Source organism: Drosophila willistoni, assembly GCF_018902025.1.
Source record: "Drosophila willistoni isolate 14030-0811.24 chromosome 2R unlocalized genomic scaffold, UCI_dwil_1.1 Seg167, whole genome shotgun sequence".
Lineage (NCBI taxonomy): Eukaryota > Metazoa > Arthropoda > Insecta > Diptera > Drosophilidae > Drosophila > Drosophila willistoni.
The window spans coordinates 16683517-16689516 of record NW_025814050.1 but is presented as its reverse complement, the minus strand read 5'-3'; positions in this window follow the sequence as shown (position 1 = coordinate 16689516).

The window sequence follows — 6000 nt, the reverse complement described above, 5'->3', positions numbered from 1 at the left end:
TGAAAATGCATAATTTGAATTAAAAAATTTTATGAAAACCAAATCCAATTTATGTAAACATGTTGGCGACTTTGATTTCAATTTTATACAGAACATTTTCAATACACAAACACACATAGTTGGAGTAACACAAAACCTGTGGGAAGTAAAGTTATATTTGGTATGAACAACCAAAAATGATATTGTTTACTTCGCACAATTAATTATAATTTATTAATATTTTCACATCTTCTTCATAAAGTGGATGGGGGAACATCCTCATAGATCAGAGCAGGAACTCAGCATTTAGGTGTCGTCACACACAATTTGAAAATTTCATTTCATTTTGAAGGGTCGCTGGTAATTAGCGCTGCCGATAAGTAGGGGAGCATTGTGTGAAACCACTAGTTAATGCTTGTCACAACAAATGTTGTCATCAATCCACCACTTACTCCACCTCCTGCTCCATCTTCTGCCGCTTAAACTTTTCCTTGGGGAGTTTTCAGCATAAAAATTCAATTCTTCAAAGTAGAACAAGAAGTGGAAGCCAGGGATAGGGAAGTCCTGTAAAAAATAAAGATCACACCAACTGTCGATTGTAAATTTGTTTTTCAAGGTAAACTAAAATGTTCATCGGAGGTCCCCGGAGCTTTCAAAAGTTGTAAACAGATGTTGTCTTCTTGGGATGCTATAAAAAATGTTTAGTTCCCTACAAAAAGGTGCCACAATTTATAAATACTAATTTACACATTTGTTAGGTCAAAAACATAAGTTTTTTAAATTGTTGGTTTTTTTTACATTATCTAGTTATATCCTGACACGACTCAGAGCAGCAAAGTCAGTAATAAGATGCCTCTAAAATTACTTAAATTTTGCAATACAAGATATAATAATAGAGACTTTTTGGGGTACTTAAATTGAAGCACCCTTAGGTTTTAAAAAATCTTTTAAAAATAGAGTCTGCCTAAAATTCAAACTGATTTAACATGATTAAAATTATTGGTACAGTCGTGTGTGTAAGGGTCAGGCGAGGAAACAACGGAAGGAGCAAAAATAAAAGGTAATATGAAATGATTTCTATCTTACATTCTGTAACAAGACTTTTAGCAAAAGGGTGAATTGAAATATTTACGACAGGCTCTAAAATAAACTATTACATTTACGTCTACGATAGAAGGTAGAATAGAGTATTAATATCTTTGTTAAAGCTATGTTTAAAAGTTTCACTTATTTTAAATTCCGTAAATCAATGAATGGCGGAACTTTTACTTCCTCCTTTTTAAAAATAACAATAAGTATCTATAAAGAAGTTAAAATGGGATATAATTTCACTTAGAATAATAATATAATTCATCAAAGTTAAAAGGGCGATGCAAATTTATAAAGATAGCATAGGATAGAAGACAAGAACATTATTTATGTATCCATTAAAGTGTTGAAATAATGATTTAAAATTGCAAAGACATAATGAATTTTTTCTAAGGATAGGATACGAGAGAATAGTATAGGACAGAACAGTAAAGAATTAAGACAAGGTATAATAGGATAGAATATATTAGACTAAAGCAGCTTACCATATGAGGAGGATGAGATAGAATATTAAAAATTCGAATTGATGTACTTTATTTTGTCATCAAGCAGACTTACAACTTTCCATTGACCTGCCAAATGAAGCCGCCAACTGTTCATGTTTCCTTGTCCTCTCGCTGTCCCTTTGCTCGCCATGTCTGGTCAATCAATCAATATTGAAAATTCCCACACTGCCTGGAGGAGGAGGAACTCCATCATCTGTTCCAACATTGGTATGTATTCGCCATTTTCCACATGGTGTTTCTTTCTGTCCTCTTCTTCTCCTTTCTCTGTTGACCGCTAAATGTGGCCCAGGAATGGCTTGTAAGCAAAAGGGAATGGGCCAATAATCTGCTGCTTGCTGGTGCTGCTGCCGCTGCTGCTGATGGTGGCGGTGGCTAGTGGAAAAAGAGGTTAGGTTGAAATACGATCTGAACAAAGTAGGAAGTTACCTTGAGTGCATTTCTACATATTGACAGTGACAATGCCCGTTGTTCGCTGTTCATTCATGGTTTCAGTTCAAACAGGTTCGCAGGCTCTACAAAACAACAGCAAAAACAACAACAGAAAAAGAGAAATTACAAAAAAGTAAGGGAAAAAAATGGAAACCAACACAGAAGCCGCACAAGTTTTCCCTCGTTCGGCCCACTTGAAATACAAACTTCATTTGCTCATGTTTAAAAATCAATTTTCCCTCTCTATATGCGGCAAGGATCTTTCGCCTAACAGCTGTATTTGCCGCAGGACATCCGTTTCTATATTTGCTGAATGTCTCTCCGCTTTGGCAAACACTCAAATTGATGAGAGAGTCAAGAGGTTTGTTTGTGATCCTTTTAATGAGCCAGCTGAAAGTATTCCGAAACCAACAACAACAACATCAGAAACATCTCTCCAGCCACTCTCTATCTACATTTGTCACCTGTTTTTCTAGGGAAAACCCCCGCAATCATTTTTCATAGATGCGGGTAGCGGGCAACATCATTTTTTAATTAAATTACAGCATCCAAAAAACGTGCGACATTCTAATAATTTTCATTGTCAAAAAATTTGGACAATCATAAAAAACCACACGTCTACATTGTGACCCCCTTCTCTAACTCACACTCACACACGCACACACATGGGAGCTCTTGGAGTTGGATGAAGCCGGGGAGGCCAGGGGGATCAAACCCAAGACTTGGAAGAGGCACACACAAAGAATGTAACAATCAATTAAACTGACCAGATAGGTTAAAAGATTAAAGCTGATTTCAGTTTACCATTAACCCTTGACTGGACATGCAATTTTATTTTAGAAAGAATACGTACTTTGTTTTTCAAATTTAAAGAAAAATTTGAAAGTGTTGAACTCCGTATCGTGTAAAAATTTATTTATGTTTGGTAATTTATAAACAATTTTTATATTTGGCCCCTGAATAGGGATTCAATAGAGTTGGAAATATTTTAGAAAAATTTAAATCGGAATCATTACTATTTGGATTTGACAAAAGTCCAAAACGGCGTCAAAAATCAGGAGAAAAGTATACATATTTTTAAGAAATTTTTTAATTGAAATGATTTTTAAAACATTTTGTAATGTTTTGTCAAACATAAGAATTGTTTTTTTATTTATAAATTCATATACTAATGTTTTCCTAAATATTTCTTTAGTAAGCATATTCATAAAGAACATTTTAAATGAATGCCTTACCGTCGTTTATTCATTAAAATCTCTTTTTCGCTTTACCTAGTTGTAATTCTCAACTAGGTTTAGCAGTGAAAGACTCTTATGGCTTTGTCGAACCTGAAGTTTTTGGCAACTTTTGAGAGGTCTTTAGAGAAACTTTTCATCTCACAACTGAACTAGAGCCAAGCAATCTTAAAGGTTTGATTAAGACTTCGAACTTTAAAGGACGTTTCTACCTTTACATCAGAACCTTTGTTGCTATTTGAAATACTTAATTACTATATAGATTTGTACCCAATTGAAGAGTGACAATTTTTGATTAGATTTGCTTCGGCAGACTAAAGGTTAAGGTTTTTTAAACCATCTTTGACCCAAGAGACACACACATACACACACACACGATCTCTTGGCACGCTTCGCTGTTGTCGTCTGGGTCTGTGTCTCTTGTCGTCTGTTGTTGTTGTTGGTGGTGGTGGTTGTTGTTGTTGCTGTTGCTGCTGCGATCGGTGTGGGGCCCTGTCAATGGCCATGTGGCTATATGGCTATAATGTGATCGGAATGGATTGGAGACGGGGAAGGGCAACATCATTCAGCGACCATTATTGAAATAGAAAGCTTGTCTTTTCTACTCTTTAAGAGCGATCATTGTTATTAATTTGTCATTAAGATGAGTTTGTACAACAAGCTCTAATGATGCATGTAAATGCAAAACAAAAGCAACAAACAAAAATAAAGAGTCAACCGAATAAGCCTTTGACCACAAATAAACCTTCCTGCAAACAGAAAATGGGAAATCTTAAAGCGCACATTTACAATTTAAAATGAAATAAAATCAGTTGGCGAGCAGCTTTCGAAATTTTATGAGCATGTTGCGCTTATTAGTCGGAGCACGAGAAATGGCGACAGGCCACAACAGCAACAACAACATGAACAACAACCACGACATGCATTTCCACGGCTAATTTTTCACGCGCACTCCAAAAAAAACAACAAAAATAAAGGCCCCCAGAGTCCCCGTTCGCCAACTGGGCAACTGAGACAGCGACAGCTCCTGACCAGGCCATTGAATTGATCAAACTCAAGCTGAATCGGGTATCATAACTTATTCGTCATTTATGATTAAGCCAATTAAACTGAGAAATGGGATTCAGTTAAATGATATTTATCCCAATCTTATAAGCAAAGATATTTTACTTTCAAGATGTATACAAAATAATTCATTCGAAATAAAAAGGATTCTGAATTTCTAAATGACAATTTTGGACATATTTTTAATGAAGTCAATACTTTTGAATAAGATAATAATGTACTTAGAACATTCTAAAGAAAAAATTTTGAATCTATTGACTTTTATATTTAGAATCTTATGGTTCAAATATAACACAAATTTATATGTGTTTTAAAAACTTTTTTCAAAAGTTTTGTTTTATATAAAATGTTAAAAAATTATTAGACAGTTGTCAACTGATATTCAAAATTTAATTTTAATTCGCATCCTGTTTTCCTGCTTAAATATTAATATGTAAAATCACTAACCATAGAACACATAGATGGGACAAACTCATGATTTTTTGATTGCAAACGCTAGCCTAGTCATGGAACCCCAGAGAACTTCGGGAAAACCCGAACGCTCTCACTCTCAATGAGAGCGTAAAATGGGGAGAGGGCAAAGCAGCTACGAAAAAATTTCAGTCTAGCACAGACTACCGAACGACGAAGGCAGGCCTACGTCGCTTGTGATTTCGTTCTGTCTATGTATGTGTACACTCGTCGGTACATGCTCAGGCTTCGTAGTGTGTGTGTGACGTGAAGTTGTACAACATCGCATTTCAATAGCTCGCTCGACCAAAATTTTTCATTTTCGACAAAACAGCGGCAATGCGAATAGGATATGCCCCTGTCGAAAGAATATCAAGAAATATTGGCATCAGCTACGTATGTATCCCGGTGGCTGTGCCGATAGAGTGTTTGCTTGGCAATAGGAATGTCGCTGGTTCGAATCCCAACTCGATTATCGTTAACGAAGTTTTTTTTTGTCTATTTTTTTTATTTATATAAAAATAAAAAAATAAAAATAAACAAAAGGAAAAAAAACAAAATGAAAATAAATAAAAAAAAATCAAAAAGGAACAAAAAAAAAAACAAAACAAAGAAACATTATTTATATTATTATTAGGATAACCCCCTAAGACTTCAAAATTTCTATTTTCCAAAAGCCATATTCAACACTACTAAAATGTAGTTTGGGTACTCTAAAGAAATACCGGCTTTACTACTGCGTTTTGGACAAAAATATGGGGATGTTCTTCCTCTTGCATTATTTTTCACAGCGTTGTCAACGTTTTGTCGTTTTTTTTTTTTTGTTTTATTTTTTATTTTGTTCCTTTTTGATTTTTTTTTTATTTATTTTCATTTTGTTTTTTTTTCCTTTTGTTTATTTTTATTTTTTTATTTTTATATAAATAAAAAAAATAGACAAAAAAAAACTTCGTTAACGATAATCGAGTTGGGATTCGAACCAGCGACATTCCTATTGCCAAGCAAACACTCTATCGGCACAGCCACCGGGATACATACGTAGCTGATGCCAATATTTCTTGATATTCTTTCGACAGGGGCATATCCTATTCGCATTGCCGCTGTTTTGTCGAAAATGAAAAATTTTGGTCGAGCGAGCTATTGAAATGCGATGTTGTACAACTTCACGTCACACACACACTACGAAGCCTGAGCATGTACCGACGAGTGTACACATACATAGACAGAACGAAATCACAAGCGACGTA